Below are 13,558 nucleotides of genomic sequence, written 5' to 3'. Positions count from 1 at the left end.
CACAGTTATTAATTGTCATAAAACCCATTTGCTTCACTAATGTTGTTTGGGGAAGGAAATTTGCCTTCATCACCTGTGCTGGCCTACATATGACAGCAATGTGGTTGACTTTTTATTGGTGGGAAATCAGGGATGGGTAATAAATTCTTGCCCAGCCAGCAATGCTCACATCCCATGAATCAAACAATCTAAACTTTGTCATTCCGGCCTTGCTGACCTCTAGTTTCAATTATTCCAATGTGTTCTTAGCCAATCTTCTGTATTCTAGCCTTCATAAGCTGGAGATTATCTAAATCTCTATTGTCCTTGGCGTTACTCACACTCAGTCACATTTACCTATCATGTTGGTAGTTCAAAGACCATTGTTGGCTCCTGGTGAAGGAACAGTTTTATTTTAAATCTCACAATAGCTTTGTCCTCCTTATCGCTGTTACTTTGTTGAACATCCATCTGGGAAGGTCATGAGCAGGAGCACTCTATCTTCTGTACAGCTTTATTCCCAATACACCCATTCCAGTGTTGGTGTCCAGTAACTTTTGCCTTCCATTGACCAGTCATTCCCAAACGGATTCATTTTAACTCAACCTGTCAGAGATATCATGACGCACTTCAAGGGCAGGTGAGAGTGAAACATGTAACACCCAACCCAGAGGTAGGAATACAACAACTGTTCCATAAGAACTTCAATCTAAATCATTTTTTTGTTAACTCAACGTGCTTGCACACGTCATGACATACTCCTATGGCTTGAACACAGCCCTGCGAGTCCAGAGGTAGGGACGTTATCAAGCAACTACAATAACCCTTACCATCTCTATGCTCTTAGCCAATGTGTTTCCCAACCTTTGAACAATTAGCATCAGCTGCTATTAATGGGAGCTGGGTTTGTATGTATATACTCTCAGCATTTGCAGCAGGAACACCTACAGCTCTCCAAGAAGTTTTACAAAGACCACATTGTTTTATCTTTCTTTAATTTGGATTGTGGACCAAAATAGGGAAAGGACTGCTTTAAATTGACAAGCTGTTGCTCTTTTGAAAACAAGTTACTGGCACTCATTGTGAGTGATGTTTACAGTGTTGCTTTGTTCAAGCACTGGGAAAAGATGTCTAAGATGCCTTGGCACCTTGAATATGCACAAAGAAAGTTCAACTCACTGCTGATTGGCTTGTGCAATCAGAACCAGTCATGGAGGCCAGGAGTTATGAGAACAATAATAACACTCTGATTGGCTCATGAATAGACAAAGACTGTGTGAACAACACACAAGGAGAAGCGTCCAGACTGCAACAGAGATAGCATCTCTCCCTCTCTGCAGTGAACCAAAAACCTGAAAGATAGCCAACTATTCTCTCCCACCATCTGCTACAAGCTATTGCCTCCAAACAGTGACTGGAAGAATGAAAAATTAAAGTGTCAATTGCCCTGTGTCTCCAGTAAAGAATTTGGCAAGAATAAAAAAGCTCAGAGATCAGAACAACTTGGGAAGCAAAAGGAATCCGTACTGAAAACAAAATGTGCTGGAAATCACAGTGGGTCAGGCAGCATCCGTGGAGAGAGAGCAACGTAATGTTTCGAGTAGGCGGAAGTGAGGACTGCAGATGCTGGATATCAGGGTCAAGATTAGAGTGGTGCTGGAAAAGCACAGCAGGTCAGGCAGCATCCAAGGATCAGGAAAATTGACGTCTCAGGCAGGAGCCTTTCATCAGAAATCAGGAAACGTTTCAAGTGTAGATGACTCTCCATCAGAGCTGAGGTGAAGTGTGGAGGGGGCAGCATTTATGAAACAGTGGGGTGGGAAGGGGAAGGTGGGAAGCTAGGAAGCAAAAGGGATGGTTCATCAGACCCTGTGTACTAGTGCCATTGAACTGTGCTTCTCCAGTCTCCACCCCCCCATCCATCCACAACATCCATTTTGCTTTCTTTCTTTGTATTGCCTGTATATGTATACGTAGGGGTTTAAGAAAGGGGTTAAAGTTTCAGCCAGTAGAGCTGTATGTCAATGACTCATAGTTTGTTTGGCAGTGGTTAGACTTGATTACTTTGTAACAAATAGTAGCTTCTAGTAAGTACTGAAAACTGGTCAGTGTTTTCACTGAATCATAGCATCCTGAGGAGGAATTGGGAGAACAGGGTGGAGTTCTTGCAGGATACTGGGTGGGAGGAGGTGTAGTCCAGGTAGTTATGGGAATCTGTGGGTTTTTAGTAAATGTCCATCTGGAGACTGTCATCTGAGGTGGAAATGGAGAGGTCAAGAAAGGGGAGGGAGGTGTCCAAGATGGGCCAAGTGAATTTGAGGGAAGGGTGGAAGTTGTGGGCAAAGTCAATGAACTGCTCCAGTTCAGTCTGGGTGCAGGACTCTGCATCAATGTAGTCATCGATGTAACGGTGGCAGAATTGGGGCACAATGCCTGTGTAAGTACTGAAGGAGGACTGAAGAGGGACCTTCTACAGCCTCTGCCTATCCCCAGCTCACCACCCTGCTCCCGCCACCCATTTTATCTACAGCTCTCCTTATACACACCCCCAGTCCTGAAGAAGGGTTACAGGGTGGCACGATGGCTCAGTGGTTAGCCCTGCTGCCTCACAGTGCCAGGGATCTGGGTTCAATTCCAATCTTGGGCAACTGTCTGTGTGGAGTTTGCACATTCTCCCCGTGTCAGCGTGGGTTTCTTCTGGGTACTCCGGTTTCCTCCCACAGTCCAAGGATGTGCAGGTCAGGTGAATTGGCTGTGCTAAATTGCCCATAGTGTTAGATATATAAGTCAGGGGTAAATGTAAGGGAATGGGTCTGGGTGGGTTATTCTTTGGAGGGTCGGTGTGGACTTGTTGGGCTGAAGGGCCTGTTTCCACACCATAGGGAATCAAATCTAAACCTGAAACATTGACTTCTCCAGTTGCGAATGCTGCCTGGCTTGCTGTATTCTCCCAGTCTTCTGCTTGTCTACCAAGGATTCCAGCTTCTGCAGTTCATTTGCCTCCTATCAACTCCTCTGGTAGTGTGTTCCAGCTACATACCAACCTCTTTGTAAAACACTTTCCAAGCACATCTCCTTTAAACTATTCCCCTCACTTTAAAACTATGCCTTCTAGTATTTGACATTTCTATTGTGGGAAAAGGGACCTTGTAGAGGTTTACAAAATTATGAGAGGCATGAATAGGATAAATAGACAAGGTCTTTTCTCTGGGGTGGGGATGTCTACAATGAGAGGGCATAGGTTTAGGATGAGGGGAGAAAGATATAAAAAGGATTAAGGGGCAACATCTTCATGCAGAGAGTGGTGCATTTATGGAATGAGCTGTCAGAGGAAGTGGTGGAGGCTGGTACAATTACAACATTTAAAAGGCATCTGGATGAGTATATGAATAGGAAGAGTTAGAGGGATATGGGCCAAGTGCTGGCAAATAGGACTAGATTAGATTAGGATATCTGGTCAGCACTGACAAGTTGAACCGAAGGGTCTGTTTCCGTGCTGTCCATCTCTATAATACCGACTAACTCCCTACCACACCACCAACCTCCCCAACCCCATCAAACCTCACCACCCAAATCTCTCATAATTTTATATACTTCGGTCAGGTCATCCCTCAGCCTCCAACGCTCTAGTGGGGAATAATCCAAGTTTGTCCAATGTCTCCCTGTAACTAATATATGTCAACCCCTACCACCCTGTGAAAGAGCTTCCAAACGTCTCTCCTGGCCCTAATTTGCAGACTATAACCCCCGTTCGAGAATCCTCCTGGCAGTCTGAGGTGGCAACACTAGTGGATGTGGCTCCTCCTGAGCTCCTGGTGACGATCGGAAGCGGTAACAGCAGAGCCTCGGCAGTGACAGCAGGCAATGCGCAGAGTAGTGGCAGGCTCCTGGCGGTCTGCGATGGCTGATGTAGCTCCTCCCAGTGGTTGGAGGTGGTATTATCAGCAGCAGCGATAACATGGCTTCTCACCGCAATTGAAACGAGGCTCTCAGGCTGACCCAGACTCCAGGCCGTGGCTAGGCCTGGGTGACTGTGTCAGCGGCTCCAAACACCTTCATGGAGATAGGACTGAGACTTTGAGGTCTCGGCGTTTTTCTTTCCTTTATTTCTGATTTTTGTCGCGGTTTTGGTTTTGTAACCAAGTTGGTGCCTGAGAATGCCCACTTTGTACACTTTTCACTGTGCTCATGTCTTCCCAGAGTGCACGTAACAATAAAATAAAGTGTAAGTCTAATTCTAAGGCTAACTTTGAGAGATTTTTGACTGACAAGGTGGAAGGGCGGATTTAAGAGTTATGGGGACAGACAGTAAAGTAGAGGTTAAGCCACAGTCAAAATCACCATGACCTTATCAAATGACAGAGCAGGCTCAGTTGGCTAGAAGGCTGACTGTTGCTCTTAATTCTAATGATCATATTAGGAAACTATTTAACCCTCCCTAACCATGTTCCACCTTTTATCGAGGCTGTGGCTGATCCGTGACCTAACTTTATATACCTTTATATATATATGCCTTCATACCGTCAGGTAACTCAAATGCATCGAGTTCAGATTTAAAAGCAAAATGGTCCATTTACAAGCAAATTCAATGCAGCCCCAATTCAAGGACGTTCCAGGCCTGAACTCAAGTTTACCTCCTTTCTTGGTTCAGCTTTACAAGAAGTTGCCTTTCAAAAATCTTTGGACCAAACACTCATGACAAAAACTTAACATTTTTGGGTGGGAAATGTGTTTTTACTGATATCACGCCGCTCCCTTTTGCAATTTGAATTACTGCCATTTGTAAGATATTAGCACTGAAGTAGAAAATGACCACATATATTGATAATTAGAGGCTAAATTAACTGCATCAAGAGAGGCAGTTTTGCATCACTTATGGACCACTATGTGTGACTTTCTGCGTAATTGGGGCACAACTGAAGTAAGATTTAATCACTCAATAAATGGATTTGGTTTCAAGGGAGTGTATTATGTCAGGTTGAACTGCTAAATGTGAGCCAATTCAGAATAATAGTGAAGAGTAAATACCACAAACTATTTTGAAGATGATTGCCAGTTTTGGTTATATCAGTGCTGATCATAATCAAGGCTCACTTTTGATGGCAGTACTCAGGGTCAGGGGATTCACCAGGTTGATTCCAGAGATGAAGGCTTTGTCTAATTGAGAGACAGAGCAGTTTAGATCTCTGCGGTCTGGAGTCTGGAAGAATGGGAGGATGTCCGATTGAGATATCTAAGATGTGACAGGGGATTAACTAAGTCGACACAGAAATGATGTTTCCTCGCGTGGGGCAATCTAAAATGAAAGGTCATAGTTTTAGGATAAGAGGTAGCAGTTTTAAAACAGAGATGAAGAGAAATGTCTTTTGTCAAAAGGTTTAGAATTTGTGGGATTCAATACCCCAGCACGAGGTAGATGTAGGGACACTGAGTAAGTTTGAAGTGGAGATAGACAGATTTTTACTAAGTTGTAGGTGAAAGAGTTTTTTTTTGAATCCCTACAGTGTGGAAACAGGCCCTTTGGCCCAACAAATCCACACCGACTCTTCAAAGAGTATCCCACCCAAACCTATTCCCCGTTTTACCCCTGATTAAAGCACCTAACCTACACATCCCTGAACACTATGGACAATTTAGCATGGCCAATTCACCTAACCTGCACATCTCTGCACTGTGGGAAGAAACCGGAGCACCCAGAGGAAACCCACGCAGATAATGTGCAAACTCCACACAGACAGTTGCCCGAGGCTGGAATCAAACCCAGGTCTCTGGTACTGTGAGGCAGCAGTGCTAACCACTAAGTCACTGTTTCACTCCCAGTTATGGATAGCGGACAGGAAAGTGGAGTTGAGGCCAAGATGAAGTCAGACATGATTGTATCAAACGGTGGAGCAGACTTGAGCAGCTGAATGGCCTACTCCTGCTCTTAGTTCTTATGTTCTTCTGCCACTCAAAGTGCTCACCTACTCATCCATTTCGATACTTGTATTTTGTTTCCTCCTTCTTACCACGAGTGGTTGTGAGTTATACTGTTTCTGGGTTCCAGAGATTGTAGTGTAACTACAAACACTTGGGAGCTAATTGAAGTAAGCGTTTGAGAGATGCAGATACAGGACAATGGTGAGGCCTCTTCTGGAATACTGTGTCCAGTTCTGTTCATACAGTAACAGGAAGGATGTTATTAAGCCAGATAGAGTTCAGAAGAGATTTACCAGGATGTTGCCGGGTAAGGAAAGACTGGATAGACTGGCATTTTTTTCACTAGAATATGCGAGGTTGAGAGGTGATCTGGTAGAGATTTATACAATAATGGGAGGTATCAATAGGGTTAATGGTAGTTGTTTTTTTTCGTAGGACGGGGGTTTCAAGGCTAGAGGACACATTTTTAAGGTGAGAGGATAGAGATTTAAAAGAGATGGGAGACAATTAGTTTAACACAGAAGGTGAAATAAACTTCCTAAGCAAATGGCTGTTGTGGGTACAAGTGCAATGTTTAAAAGACATTCTGATAGGCATATAAATAGAACAAAGAACATTACAACACAGGAATAGGCCCTTCGGCCCTCCACACCTGTACCAGTCCAGATCCTCTATCTAAACCTGCTGCCTATTTTCTAAGGATCTATATCCCTCTGCTCTCTGTCCATTCATGTATCTGTCTAGATACATCTTAAAGATGCTATCGTTCCCGCCCCTACCACCTCCGCTGGCAATGCGTTCCATGCACCAACCACCCTCTGTGTGAAGAACTTTCCTCATATATCCCCCCAAAACTTTTCCCCTCTCAATTTGAACTCGTGACTCCTAGTAATTGAGTCCTCCACTCTGAAAAAACTCTTTTTGCTATCCACCCTGCCTACACTTCTCATGATTTTGTAGGCCTCAATCAGGTTCCTCCACTCAACCTCCTTCTTTCCAATGAAAATAATCCTAATCTACTTAAGCTGTCCTCATAGCTAGCGCCCTCCATACCAGGCAATATCCTGGTGAACCTCCTCTGTATCCTCTCCAAAGCATCTGCATCCTTTTGGCAATGTGGCGATCAAAACTGTGCGCAGGAAAGATTGGAGGGATATGGGCCAAGACCAGGCAGTTGGACTAGTTTAATTTGGGATTATGTTTGACATGGACTAAAGGGTTTATTTCTGTGCTGTATGACTCTATGACTTTGTAAGAATATAGAAAACAGCTTTCAAGATGCTTATTTGTCAGCAGTGCATGTAAGAGTATTCCGATGGCTTCTTAAAAATTAATTATACACTCATTATCTCTGTGCACACAAAGGAGCAATAATTGTTTTTAAATTTGCTGTACAAGCATAAGGCACTTGTTGTCTCATTAACAGTCTTCTTCTGCTGTCTCCCATTCAATAATGACTGTCACTGAAGTCGAATAGAGACACTAAAGAATAGGTCCTGCAAAGGTAAAGGCCAGAGGCTTACCAAACCATGAGACTGCTCTCTCATTAGAGAGATGACTGGCGGTTGTTTAACCTGAGGGTCACTGCACTTCAGGCAAGGGGAGAGCATGAGAGGAGATTCCTTCAAGACAACCTCAATTGCCAATTGAAAATTCATGATGGAACTCGTTTTGAATGTTTTGGATGAGCAAATGAAAATGATTCCAGGGATGAGATATTTCAGGCATATGGATAGTTTGGAGATGCTGGGTTTGTTCCCCACAGGGGAGAGAAGCGTTTCAGAGAGTTTGATCGACATGTTCAAAATCATGAGCTATCTGGACAGAGTAGAATTTGGAATAATAGTTCCCATGAGCTGAAGATTCAAGGATTAGAGGTCAATGTGTTAAGGTGACAGTTTTTGATAAAGTCATTTAGGACTGAGATGAGGAGAGATTTCATCACCCGAGAGTGGGGAGTCTGTGGTATTCTCTGCCACAGAAAGTGGCTGAGGCCAAAACATTGAATGTTTTTAAGGAGTTAGATGGTTAAAGGGATCAAAGGGTATGGGGAGAAAGCAGGAACAGGGGACTGAGTTGGATGCTCAGCTTCGACCACAGTGAATGTTGTAGCAGGCTCAAAGAGCTGGATTGCCTAACCCTCTTCCTTTCTTCATGCTTCTATGTTTCTATTGACAAAAGATGTAACATCATTGCAAAGAAAATATTTTTAAAGCAATAGCAAGTGGTTAGGGTTTTGGAATTCAGTGAGGTGGAGGCAGGGTCAACCGAGGCTCTTGAGTGGGAAATGGATCAGTAGCTGAAAAGGAGATAGTTGGGCACTCTACAGGAGAAGCCAGGGGTGGGAGGGCTGCGTGTGTGGGAGTGTCATCAGAAATGTCATTCTTGTGAGAGAGCTGGTATAAACACTGTGGCCAAATAGCTAACTTCCATGCTGCAGTTGTTCAATGATTCTCTGTAGACTGAGAAAAGACAGATTAGAGGTTTTGCTGATGTTTTTCACTGTGCTGGATCTCCCCATAATGTATCATTTGAGTAGCTGCAAGGTTTTGATTTAGCTGGTTAAATCTGCTCTTAATGACACAGTTTATAGACTTGGCAAGATTGTTAATTGCAAGCCCAGGCTTTTGAGTAGGGTGCTGACTAAAACTGATAAAGAAGACGCTTAAAGATTTTTTTAAAATCTATTTTCTACACATATTTGATCATGCTATACACATCATGATGTTGCAGGTATGTTGTGAACCCTGGATATTTCTAATAGAAATAAAAGTGATAAGAAGGTTTTCTGGCAAAGAATAAACTAATTTTCAGTCATTAGATTGGGTCAGTACAAAGAGTGAAGCAATAGTTATATTAACTTGGCCTCAATGTACTTAATGCGCTCAATCTTGTGAAGTGCTGTGTGCCACATTGGTGATATAACATGACTCAATTATCCACTTCTTTCTTTGAAGATGCATTTTACACCCAACTCCACACTGATGACCGATTGAGTAACTCAGGTAATTACAATAATCCATATTTGCCAGTTGCGAAGGTCAGAACGTAACTGAAGACTGCCCTTTGTCACAGGAATTGCATCCCAATCGAACAGTCCTCATCTAATTCCATTCCAACATCCAATGCGTCTTGAACGGTTACATCTTCTGAACCCATGCTGACTGCTGATTCCTTCACTTCATTTGCAGGATGTTGTGGTAATTAGCATCCTTAAATATGCTTAAATTGGGCAGTTACTAGTCAACAATATTTCTGTAGAGCTGGAGCCCTCTACAGGTCAAACCAAGTGAGGACAGCAAATTGTTTTCTCCAAAACATACTCGTGAGCCAGGCAGGTCCAGGTACTTATCGGATAATGTCCGTTCTGGCGGCATGATTTGCTTACAGTGTTGCTGAGAAATTAAGGAATGGCATTTTCGAGAACGCTTACCTCTGTTCACAATTGTGCAATCCCAGCAGGGATCGTCTTGTGTGTTTCATTCCTCACATGCATCGATGTCTGCGCGGAAGTCTCTGTGCCGTTCTGCTCATGCGCCGATGACAGGTGCCGACAGAGCAGGTTTCTGTGAGAGGTACTATACAGAGAGCAGCTCTCTGAGAGTGATACATTGAGCAGCTTCCTGGGAAAGGTATACTACTCCTGGATGATCCCTTTTTTGAAAAAGTGCAAACACATAGTGACAAGAATGTTGGCAAGCAACGTCCTGGTGATAAAATTGCGGTGGTGAATGCAAAAGTATGGCTGGAACACTGGAAAAGAAGCTTGACATTATAAAGTGTAAGGAGCGAATAGGTGATATGGCTCACTTAATAGGAATGAGGGAGTCTACCAAATGCATCATGATGACCCTCTATTCCTGCATTAACAATATTTTATCAATGTACTGTGTTAAATTTAGTTTTGTTTTGTTATACTTGGCGTTAGACTTTTGTGTGAGTTTTGAGCAATCGTGAGTGATATTCTTTGATGGTCTGCCCCAACCCCATTTTTCTCATAGGCCCCATTATTTATATTAAGCAAATTATTTGTTAAGTGAGGTTTCACTGTAACCCAACTACAGCATTTTAGGAGAACTTCCTGCATTGTACTTTAGTGATTATGACCAAGTTATTATTGCATAGATGGCTTGCAAGTTTATCCCCGATAAAATGTTGTTCTGTTTTATTATTTTACACAAGGTGGAAGCAAGGGATTGATTACGTGTGGTGACCTTGCCTTCAGCTGACTGGCATTCCTTCCATAATCGTCTCCACGATTCTACCTCTCTCCTTTGTCTTTAATATACTCTGATGAGGAGTCATCTCAACACGAAACATTAGCTTGCTCTCTCTCCATGGATGCTGCCTGACTCGCTATGATCTCCAGCATTTGTTGTTTTTAGTACAGATTCCAGCATCTGCAAACATTTGTTCCTATACTGTTGAGATTTTACCTGTCTGACCACATCTTCTCGTGACTCTGCTGTGTTTGATCATGCTACTCAAACAAGCACTGTTGGGTAGTTTCCTATGATAAAGATGTGATACAAATACATGTTGTTGCATTTAATTTCTCACCAGTTTTAAATATGGGCCCCTCACTTGTCTGCTCTTAATCTCTGACCTTACTTGCCATTGCTTTTTCTTGCTTGACTTTCATGACTTGCTCACAACCTCAGTAGATTAGTGTTAACGGAGGAACAAGCAGAACATGCCAAAGCACTTATCTTATCTAACTGAGGGTCAAGATCTCGATGGAGTTCCTGGCACTAGTTTCACCCTCAGGAAACGTCTGGAGCTACTGAATATACTATTGATTCCAGACCCTCCAATGCATTCTGCATAGGTCTAAGTGATTGTGACACTCACCATGACATTAATTAAGCAAACTCGATCCCACCATCAATTTTAATGGATCATGGAGCAAAGACAATTAGCTGTTCACATTTGTCTGCATGTGTCTCTGTGGGACAATGTCCTCGTAAGGTGTAATATAGAGGAATGTAATGGGATAAGCCAATATTTGTATTTGTAGAAACTTCCTGAAGTTGGAAGGATGTCAGAACCCCACAAGTACACCATTATGACAGCACATATTTTCAGGAAATTCAGCTCCAATATGTTCAGGAAACACCTTCACATTCTGATGCAAATATATTAATGAAACTCTATTAAAATAGTGTCGGATGATCGTGTAAACATTTGAAACACAAGAACACAATACATTTTTCCATTCAAAGCTTCTCTGCACTTTGGGTACTCAAATTAATTTGATCTTCGAACAGAAAGCAATTACTGTCTGTCTTCTGCAAGCACTTCAAACTAAAATAGACTTGTCCTGGCAATCAAGCAGACGATGTACATACTTAGGGATGCCAGGGGAGCACTGTGCATGTTATACCTGATTCTCAAATACAACGGAGAGCTGTTAGAAAAGAGATTGAGATCCCATGTAACTTTCAATCTGGCTAAAGGGCAATAAGATCACATGACCTTGTGCAGTTGTCTTGGCGAAATGAGTGTATACCTAATAGTACAGTCGAAACATCTAATGAGATCGGTCGCAGACTCCACATTAGTGCTCCTTGGGGAGCACAGATTTAGTGAAATAGAATTTCTCTGCTGACAGCACTTTTCCTCAAGTTTGACTCAAATATAAAGCTTATCTGACAACACTGTGAAATGTAGGCAAAGTCAATTGTGGCAACTCACTACACATTTGGAAGTGGGATAATAATTACTTTGGTTCTATCAAAAACATCAAGTGACTTGACCAAGCAGGAGTTTATTTATCAAAAAAGCCAACAACAGCCATTTATATTCATGGCCATTTGATCAGCCTCTCATCCCACACTAAACTGTAAAACTCAACCCCTACTGTGAAGTGAAGGGGGCTGCCATCTTCAATTCTCGTGGAGCTGTGAGAGAAATTCCCATAAAGATGACACAGCTAATTCCAATAATTACTGCCAGCCCAACACTGCTAATGTCAAGGAAGTGAGAGATTGAAGCTATGCCTATCCATTCTTTACTGATCAGATGGACCATTCAACATCGATTATGAACCTAGTGTTGTTGAAGTCACTGGCAGATGTACCTTTGACTGGCAAGGTCCTACGCTCTCACTAAAGCCCTCTGCCTCTCTAGCAGTATCAGATTTTAACTTTACACTTATTCTTTATCTCTTTGGGAAACAGACTTGACCTAATCCTCACAAATCTGCTGGTTATGGACGTATCTGACCATGACAGTATGGGAAAGATTGGCCACCACACAGTCCCCATAGAGACCAAGTCCTGCCTTCATATTGAGAATAACCCCCATCGTGTTGTGTAGCATTATCCCTGTGCTAAATGGACAAAGTTGAAAATCAGAGCTGAAAATGTGTTGCTGGTTAAAGCACAGCAGGTTAGGCAGCATCCAAGGAACAGGAAATTCGACGTTTCGGGCCAGAGCCCTTCATTCCTGATGAAGGGCTTATGCCCGAAATGTCGAATTTCCTGTTCCTTGGATGCTGCCTAACCTGCTGTGCTTTAACCAGCAACACATTTTCAGCTCTGATCTCCAGCATCTGCAGACCTCACTTTTTACTCAAAGTTGAAAATCACACAACACCAGTTTATAGCCCAAATGGTTTATTTGGAAGCACTAGCTTTCAGAGAGTTGCTGATGAAGGAGCAGTGCTCTGAAAGCTAGTGCTTCCAAATAAACCTGTTGGAATATAACTTGGTGTTGTGTGATTTTTAGCTTTGTCCACTCCAGTCCAACACCGGCTTCTCCTTATCATGTGCGAAATGGGACAAACTTTGAACAGATCTAGCAACTCAAGACTGGGCATCCATGAGACACTGTGGGCCATTGACAGCAGCAGAATTGTATTCCAGCACAATCTGCAACATCACGGCCCAGCATGTCTCCCACTCAACCATTGCCATCAAGCCAGGGGATCGACTCTGGTTCAATGGAGAGTGCAGGAGGGCATGCCAGGAGCAACACCAAGCACACCTAAAACTGAGGTATCAACCTGGTGAAGCTACAAAACAAGGCAACTTGCATGCCAAAGAGCATAAGCAGCAAGTGATAGACAGAGCTAAGTGATTCCACAACCAACGGATCAGATCTAAGCTCTGCAGTCTTACCACATCCGGTCATGAATGATGGTGGACAATCACTGGAGTTTGGGGAGCCTGGCATATGATATGGAGTGCAAAGGAATGGCTGAAGCATTGACAACAATCTTCAGCCAGAAGTACTGAGTGGATGATCCAGTTTCCTCCTTCAGTGTTTCCCAGTAACACAGAAACCAGTCCTCAGCCAATTCAATTCACTCCATGTGATATCAAGAAAAGGTTGGAGGCACTGGATACTGCAAAGAGTACAGGACCTGACAATATTCTGACAATGGTACTGAAGACTTGTGCTCCAAAACTTGCTGCTCCCCCAGTCAAGCTCTTTCCAGTACAGTTACAGCAACTACCTGACAATGTGGAAAATTGTCCAGGACAAAAAGCAGGACAAATCCACCCCAGTCATATACCACCCTATCTGTCTACTCATCATCACCAGTAAAGCGATGGAAGGGGTCATCGGCAGTGCTATCAAGTAGAACCTGCTCAGCAATAACCTGCTCAGTGCCAGGACCACTCAGCTCCTGACCTCATTACAGCCTTGATGCAAA

This window comes from Hemiscyllium ocellatum, chromosome 2 (assembly GCF_020745735.1).
Source record: "Hemiscyllium ocellatum isolate sHemOce1 chromosome 2, sHemOce1.pat.X.cur, whole genome shotgun sequence".
NCBI classification, from domain to species: Eukaryota; Metazoa; Chordata; class Chondrichthyes; order Orectolobiformes; family Hemiscylliidae; genus Hemiscyllium; species Hemiscyllium ocellatum.
The sequence above is the reverse complement of the archived record's forward strand: the minus strand, read 5'-3'. Positions refer to the sequence as shown.